This window comes from Lactuca saligna, chromosome 3 (genome assembly GCF_052625555.1).
Source record: "Lactuca saligna cultivar CGN05327 chromosome 3, ASM5262555v1, whole genome shotgun sequence".
Taxonomy (NCBI): Eukaryota; Viridiplantae; Streptophyta; class Magnoliopsida; order Asterales; family Asteraceae; genus Lactuca; species Lactuca saligna.
The window spans coordinates 225,097,231-225,106,568 of record NC_136419.1 but is presented as its reverse complement, the minus strand read 5'-3'; positions in this window follow the sequence as shown (position 1 = coordinate 225,106,568).

Sequence of the window (9,338 nt, the reverse complement as noted above, 5' to 3'; positions counted from 1 at the left end):
AACAAATTTTCACTTTTGTAACCCATAAATATCATTTATAATCATAAAAATACATTGGTTCAACATTGTATCAGTACAAAACCCAAGATCAAATATTTATATATATATATATATATATATATATATATATATATATATATATATATATATATATATATATATATATATATATATATATATATATATAAACTCCGGTGTGTGTGTGTACGAATCATGCCGGCGCCTTCCTGCAAACATCACTGGTACCTGAAACACATAACACATAACACTGTTAGCATAAATGCTTAGTGAGTTCCTCAAAATACCACTCTAACACATAACAGCCACTCGAGGCTGTAACTCTGTTGACCCTCAGGTCTATGTGTCTAAGTGGGGCTCTCCAGCCCCAACTCTCTATGGGCCCTCTAGCACTAACTCTGTGGACCCGAAAGTCATAACTCTGTGGACTCGAAGGTCCTAACTCTGTAACTCTGAATCATACATAGCACATATAACAATAAATCATAGCACATAAATAAAATGCAATTACACTGGCATATAACTCTAAAATACTCTATCACATAACTCTGTTACCACACTAGGTAAAGTATAGTGAGAAAACTCACCTCGGGTATCTCGGTAATCTCTGCCTTGGTAATGCTTGTCTAACCTCCGCCTAATCAAAATAAATACCCTATTTATTATAACTCTCAAAGGCTAGACTATGTCCTCTTGTGACACTCTCAGAAAGGTAAAAGACCATTTTACCCCTCTCATATCTCAAAGGCCCCACAATAGACCATACCCTAAAAGTCAACTCAAAAGTCAACTTTCCGGGTTACGCTGCGTGTACCAGATGTGCACGCTGGGCGTACCTGGTTGCCTCTCAGGATCGAGGGATGCTACCCAGTACGCAGCGCGTACTGGGATTATGCCCGACGTACTCCCAGCTTCAGCACCTTAGCTCTTTTAGGTCTGAAACGGTTAAGACCCATGTCCAACTTTTAGATCTGACCATTTCTAAGCCTCTTAAACCATAAAGTCGATGACTTTAAGCCTTTGCATGGCTAAATAAGTCACTAGCACCCAAAACATTTCATTCTCTAACCCTAGAAATCATATAACTCAAGCATGACCTCCTATCAACGACTAAGATGGGAACTTTATGGATCTAGACCTCAAATACCACTGAAAAGGGACAGATCTCGGACCATAGAGCACCTTACACTCATAAAGTATCCACCTTTAAGGTTTTTAACCCTAGCAATGGCACATGCAACAACAAACCTAAATGAAGAGGAAAGTTTTGAACTTTATACCTCTAAATGTTGCTCCTTTCTCTATAGATCTCAGATCCAAACTTGCACTTCAAGATTTTAGTCTCCACAAGCTCCTTTCTTCTTTCTTCACTAACACACCAAGGCACTATTAGCTCCAAGAACACACACACTCACTAAGGACGATGGAAGGCTCTCTCTTAGGGTTTTACTCAATGACATGGAGGCTGAGAAATGAGCCTTAGCATCCTTTAAATAGTGCACAACACAAAATTAGGGCTTTGCACTTGGGTCGGGTACGCCCGGCGTAAATCTTGGTACGCCCAGCGTACCTTGGCGATAACATGTTATTTTTAAGCGCTTGAGTAAGCGCAACATACCCCTATGGTACGCCCAACGTACTGACTTGCTAAACAAAAGTTCACTCAAGGGCTAAACACGGCCAAACACAAAGAGCAAGGATGAAAGAAGAATAGCTGAATCTCGGGGTGTTACAGTTTCACAAACTCAGTCATCAAACACATAATTATCCAAAACACCCATCTTCAGAAAATAGCAGAGTTTCTCAAACTATCCTAGCAACAAATCTCCCAGCAAATATGTACAATCAGATTTGCGCCTTCTCGCGATCGTCAGAAGTACCTAAAACAGATAAGTTAACAATTGTAAGCATAAAGTTTAGTGAGTTCCCCAAGATAACACATACAACACTATTGGTTTAGTGTCTAAGCCCGTAACTGTATTTGGTATGTAGTTGACTCGGTTGTGCATGGTCCTTTTGGGTTTCCTTCACAAAAGCAACTTGACAAGGTAATTTAAGGAGAAAGAGAGAAAATATTATGGTTTATTAGTATATTATAAGAATAATATATTAAAGGAGAAATCATATTTATTTATTTAGTATTGGTCATAAATTAATTAGGAATTAATTTGTGAGTAAAAGAGATTAATTGGATAAAGGGGTACAAACTGTCAAATGTATGATAGTTGAGTTTTGGGCTGGGAAACCTAATGGACTAAGGGGGGAATGAAATTATGATGGGGATCCATCATATTTTCGTCCAAGGCACTAATCTAGAAGGTTCCTTGGGATGCTTGGTGATTAAGCTGTCCCTTAGGGTTTAGACTGAAACCCTAGCAGCCTGTAGTATAAACAAGACCCATAGGCTATGGAAATCGGCTACATTTTTTATTCCAAGAGACCGCTAGGGCCGGTTTTAGCATCTCTCACCCTCTCTTATATTGCTTTTTTGCTTGTGGGGTTTGTGAACCATTAGAGGAGTTACAATTGTGACTCTAAGCTCAAGATCAAGAAGATTACAAGGATTTTAAGCTACTTGAAAGAGGTAAAACACTTAGATCTGTTCTTATGATGTTATATTTGAATTATATATGATAGATCTAGGGTTTCAAGTCTTGGATTCCAAGCGTGTACAATAGAGAAACCTAGATCCAAGCATTAGGGTTTGTATGAGCACATAGGATTGTTCTTATGCATAAAACCCATCAAGCACAACATAAATAAACAATTATGGGTTATCAGCAACCCTGAGAGTATCAATAGTTCCAGTAGGGAACAACATGCCTTATGGGTTATCAGCAACCCTGGAGACTAGCCGTTGTCTCAGTCACACATAAACAACATAATGCAAATTAACAGTAGACCCATCTGGTTATCACAAATGCAACTATTCTACCACATAGGTAAGAATATGTAACATCGTAAATTTTCAAACAAAATTTCCATTTAAAAACAAGATTAATCTCATTAACACAGTCACAAAATCCCCAAAAATATCGAATTATCATAAACACATGTTCATAAATTGTTTAAAAACACAATCCAGGATCCTCAAAATATATCTCCGTCTCATGTGTACAATCAAATTGGCGCCTTCCCCTGATCCTAAGAAGTACTTGAAACACACAACACATAACACGGTAAGCACGAAAATTAGTGAGTTCCCCAAAATACCACACATTTCTCATTAGCTTCTCATGGCTATGTTCAAATAAGACCCTCCGGTCAATGTGTCTCAGTGGGACCCTCCGATCACACATCTTGGGTGGACCCTCCAGTCGCACAACTCGGGTGGACCCTCCGGTCCTAACTCAGTAAACTTAGTATATTACACAACATAAACCACAAAGACATTATACAGGATATCACAATACTCAATATAAGCACAAAAGACCCTTCAGTCACACAAAGATTGCCACACTAGGTAAGTATAGTGAGAAGACTCACCTCGTAAGGAAGCAAGCAAATAAACCTCATACACGAATCTCCGAACTAGCCTCCGCCTAACATATAGGATAATTATCTCTAATTAACATTTGAATCACGACTCTAAATAAACTAAGTTATTTTGTCGCTCAAACTCTTGGGATGGGCAAAAGACCATTTTAGCTCTCCATGGTCCCCATAATCCCTGTCTTGACCAAACCCTAAAGTCAACAGAAGTCAACACTCAAGTCCAAAGTCCATGTTAACCCGACTCACCAAGTGCATCTATATGACTCACTAAGTCCATTTTTTTCTATGAAATGTCGCAAAAATCCAACTTAATTCGTCGAGTTGTCTCATCAACTCGCCGAGTTACTCATGTCCAGGTTTGTCGGGGAAAACCCTAGCCGACTCATCGAGTCGGCTCATCGACTCGACGTTTCCATTGAGTTTATGTTCTCATTCAGATGTTTTAAGCCAGATCTACAACCCCAAACTCTAGATCTAGCCTCCCAAGGATGATATACCACATAAACCACAATCTTTACGTCCATGCATGGCACAAAGGGCTTGGCATTCCAAAAAAAAAACCCATTTAGGGATTTATGCATAAAAGCTCTTTTGTAGCTGAATAAAGTTGGGACCTTTGGACTCTAGGGACCTTACAAGGTCCAGATCTGATGTCTCAAACGCTTAGTAAGCTCAAGTCACTCAAAATCTCAAGGAAATATGGATAAAGCCCTAAAAGCTTCATATCAACAAGATCTAAACAATATGATGAGCAATGTGATGCCTTTTACCTTCCAACAGAAGCTCAAGATGAATAAACACTGGATCCTATAGTCATTCCTCGTTCCATGCTGGATTCTCACCTGTTCTATTCCAATAGATCACAAAATACTAAAATATTAGCTCACTATGCCTGATTAGGGTTTCACTCACGAGAGTAAGGTGGTTGGTGAGGCGGAAATCATGGCTTAAGGTCATTTAAATAGGACCCAACCCCGAAGATCTAGGTTTTTTCTCACAGAGCCAGTTCATCGAGTTGGTTGTAAAACCCATGTGGTCAATATGTCTTTACTCGATGAGTTGGGGCACCCACTTGTCGAGTTGGTCAATCAACTCATATATATATATATATATATATATATATATACATACATACATACATACATACATATATATATATATATATATATATATATATATATATAACTCTGGAAATAACTCTGGGTACTACTCGCACATCTCGGACTCAGGCTCCCAAGTCCACTCGGATCCCTTCCGATGTTGTCACTGGACCTTAATCAGGGTCACCTCTTTATTCCTATAAACCTTCACTTTTTGATCCAAGATCACTATTGGCCTCTCAGTGTAATTCAAGCTTGCATCTAACTGAATGTCCTCTAATGTACCACCATCGTCTCATCAGCTACACACTTCCTCAACTAAGATGCATGGAAGGTGTTATGAATCTGACTAAACTCTGCAGGTAGCTACAATCGGTAAGCTACCTTACTCACTCTGGTGGTCACTCTGAAAGGACAAATGTATTTAGGGCCCAGCTTGCCCCGTTTCCTGAATCAGGTCACCCCTTTCGGTGGGGATACCTTCAGGAGAACAAAATATCTGACCAAAAACTCTAGCTCAAATCTTCGCTAGTCTGCGTAACTCTTTTGGTGACTCTGGCTATTAGTAACCTGTATCTGACCTGCTGAATCTGCTGGGTAATCTTTAGCACTATCTCAGTGCCACCCATCACTCGCTGCCCTACCTCTCCCCAATAGATGGGAGTCCAAGACCTCCTCCAATATAAGAGCTCTAAGGGAAGCATAACAATATTGGAATGCTGGTTGTTGTTGTAAGAACACTCAGATAAGGGCAAATAAGTGTCCTAACTTCCATCGAAGTCCATAACACATGCACGCAACATGTCCTCAAGCGTCTGTATCGTCTGCTCACTTTGTTTGTCTGTCTGTGGGTGGTATGCGGTACTGAAGTGCAATCGGATACCCAACTCTGTTGGATTAGTATCTAACTCCACAACTATTTTGGTATCTAGTTGACCCGATTATGACCATTGTCCTTTTGGGTTACCTTCACCATAGCAATATGTAGGATGAATTAAGGAGAGAAATGTTTAATTATGATTTATTAACATATTAGAAGAATAATATATTAAAGGAGAAATCATATTATTTAATTAATATTAGTCATGAATTAATTTTCTGGCTAAAAGAGGTTAATTAAAGTTAGGGGACTGGAATTGTAATTATAAGATAATTGCAATTAGCCTATGGATCACCTTGGAATAAGAGGTTGGACGAATTCTATGGGGAAGCGCATTAGAAATCGTCCAAGGCATGTTCCAGGAGGGGTCCATGGGTTGCTTAGGGCTTAAGCAGTCAAATTAGGGTTTCCTTGTTCGATAACCCTAATAGCCTAAGTATATAAGGAACCCTTGGGCACCAAAAACGTGGCTAACACTTCCTTTAGTGTTTCCATCCATTTTTGGTGCCTCCCTTCTCTTCCCTTTTCGTCCAAGTTGCTTAGTGGTGTTTGTGACGCCATTAGAGGTGCAACACTTGAGGCACTAAGTTTTCTGAAGCTAAGGAATTGATTATTATTGCTATATAACAATCAAAGGTTAGATCTAAACCCTATTTTATGTTAATATGATTAATTGTATGCTAGATCTAGGGTTTATAGCTTTGGATATTCAATTGCATGTTCATTAGACAAACTAGATCCAAAAGTTATTAGGGTTTGCATGTACACCATAGGAATGATGTATTGCTCGAAACCCATGAGTGGTATAAGAGCATAGGGCTGTTTGTTAGTGAATTTGATGCTTATTTGAATAAAAAAAATCGGAAATTTTGAACTTTTAGGGCTGGGCTCGCCGAGTCCACTGGGTACTCGACAAGTCCAGTGCTGACTCGACGAGTCAGCGAATCTGACACCTTTATTTCGTAATTTTTTTTGCCTTTTTTGTTGTGGGATAATTACCAAAAAAATTTTGATTGATAAAAATCGAATTTTTATGATATTGGGTGATTATCCTTGCCAAAATAAAAGATATCTTCATATTAATTGAATAATTACTTCCTTATATGATTAATTTTAATTATTTGAATTATTTTGTGAATTATCTTGCAAGAAATTGGAATAGGTCAAAATTTGATAACCTCCAATTAATTGTTAATTTCCTTATCTGAATTTTTGATCTAGAATGTTCTTGATAAAGTTTGAAAAAGTTTCAAATTACCCCCTTTATGTTTTCTAGTTTATATTTGAACTTAAAAGTTTTGTTTTTGAAATTTAATGTAACATCCGGATTCCCAGGTATATTATCGTTCATTTTTTTTTTGGAGTTTGTGAAGGAACTCGACGAGTTAGCACCAAGACTTGGCGAGTAGGGACGCGGATGTTCATTCTATTTCATGACCCGACTCGGCGAGTCCACGCTGTTTAGTGAAGCCCTAGTTTCCAGGGCTTGGAAACTATTTAAAGGCCCTTATGGCCATCCATTGCGGCTACTACCCCCCCCCCCCCTCCCAGAGAGAGTCTCAGATCGTTTGAGAAGTAAGGAGTGATCATTTTTGATCTTTGTGGTGTCATTTAGTAAGAAGAAGGAGGTTCTAGACAAGGGAAAGCAAAGGAGGTTGCTATTCTAAGGACTAAAAGATAAAGATCATTCATTTGAGGTAATATTTCGAATCTTCTTCTGTTTTAGGAAGGATATGTGGTTTTAGGGTTTCTTGTACCCTTGACTAAGTTGATTTGAGGTCCAAATAGTCCCTTCTAGAGATAAGGCTTTGTACCTAGACCCATAGAGGTCCGGAGAGCCTTATTCTTCAAGCTTTATCAAGAACAATGGAGGTCATGACCTTGGGTTAAGGTGTTTGGGACAAAATCATCATTTGATGCTTATTGGTTGAGTTATAAGCATCAATATTCAGAATTTACGTGAGATTTATGCTTGGGAAGGCCAGCTCTATGGATTAGGGGCACATATTTGACCACAGGAGATCTATAGAGTTTGTGCATGGCAAGAACTCGCCGAGTTGTTCTTGGGACTCGGCGAGTAGGCTTAAGGCCCACACAAATTACTCAGTAAGTAGACTTGCCGAGTTGGGAGATAACTCAATGAGTCAGAAGGGGATTAAAAGACTGGAGTTCAAGGCGGTACTCGCCGAGTTGTTCTTGAGACTCAACGAGTTGAGTCGGGGTAGCCCCACAATTCATGCCAGATGTGACTTGTTGAGCATGGGGTAGGACTCGACGTACCAAGTGGTACAGAGTGTTAGTGGACATGTGTGTACTCGCCGAGTCACCGGAGTGCACTCAGCGAGTTGGGTCAAAGTTGACCGTTGACTTTTAGGGTTTTGGTCAACAATGGGGTCTTTGATTCATGGGGGGGGGGGGATAATATAGTCATTTATCCTTCTGAGAGTGACAATAGAGGGTCGATTCTAGCCTCGAGTGTTATGTTTATGAGGGTATTTACTTTTTGTGAATAGGCGGAGGCTAGGCAATACTTCTACCAAGTCAGAGATTTACGAGATGTTTGAGGTGAGTCTTCTCACTATGCCTTACCCGATGGGGTGATTGTATGTGACCAAAGGGTCTTTTGTGTATGATGTATATGCGATGTAAGTTATATGTGATATGTTATGTGATATGAGCATGATGTGGGCCGGAAGGCCAAGATGATACAGACCAGAAGGTCAACCGAGTTTGGGTTGGAAATCCCCTGAGACACTTGGATCGGAAGGTCCTATGTCTTGGAAAGGCGTATGTGATATATTCGGTATTGTGGGGAACTCACTAAGCATTTATGCTTACAGTGTTATATGTTATGTGTTTCAGGTACTACCGATGATCGCGGGAAGGCGCCGACATGAGTCGTACACACGCACACTGGAGTTTAAATATTTTGATCTTGGGGTTTTGTACTAATACAATGTTGATACAATGTTTTTATTTATGAATGCAAACTATATTTCATGGTTTTTCAAAAGTGAAAAATTGTTCAAATTTTTACGGTGTTACAAGTTGGTATCAGAGCCTTGGTTTGAGGGATTCAGATACATCTTCAGGCGTATCTGAACTCAAACTGGGTATTCGAGGATTGTTTTTAATAAAGTAAAATTTTTGAAAAAGAGAAAAAGGGTTTCGAGACAAACGGAGCAGAGTCATGTGTACGATCAGCCAGCGCCCGAACGGTGATTTCCCAAAATACTCTCATAATAAATGTTATCAGATATGCTATGTTATGCTATATGATGTATTACGATATGAATGCTAAAGTAGACTAGGTATTCTTATTAGGACTAGAGTGGCCTGATATATGATGCCATAGTCTAGGGGTTTTGCTGCTAGAAATGCTTAAGAGTATGTAGGTAGCAGCAAGGTGATTATGAGAGAATTGCTAGTGGGTAGCACATGATAGTAAGAGTAGAGCACTTGGGATTTAGGGCTCAAGGAGTAGGACTTAGGAAGAATGCCGATGCGGTATGGACGGTAGTATTGGGACCGTACTACTGAAGATACAAGGTTGGTGCGCATTCCAAGTAAGAATCCTTTGGGCACTAAGGAACCAGTGGGGTGGAGTTATCGAGTGTGATTATACTCGAGTGGATCCCTAATATTCTTATGTTGTACTTTAGAGGAAGATCATGGTTGGGACATGCCACACACCAGAGGTCAACGAAACGAGTGATGAGGAGATCCGTAGGATCATCCAAGAGGAGGTGGCTGCGGCCATCAGGGCTGAGATTCCAGAGATGTTTAGGTCTATTAGGACCACTTTGATTGAGACTTTTGATGAGCGGTATGCTGCTCTTTCTGAT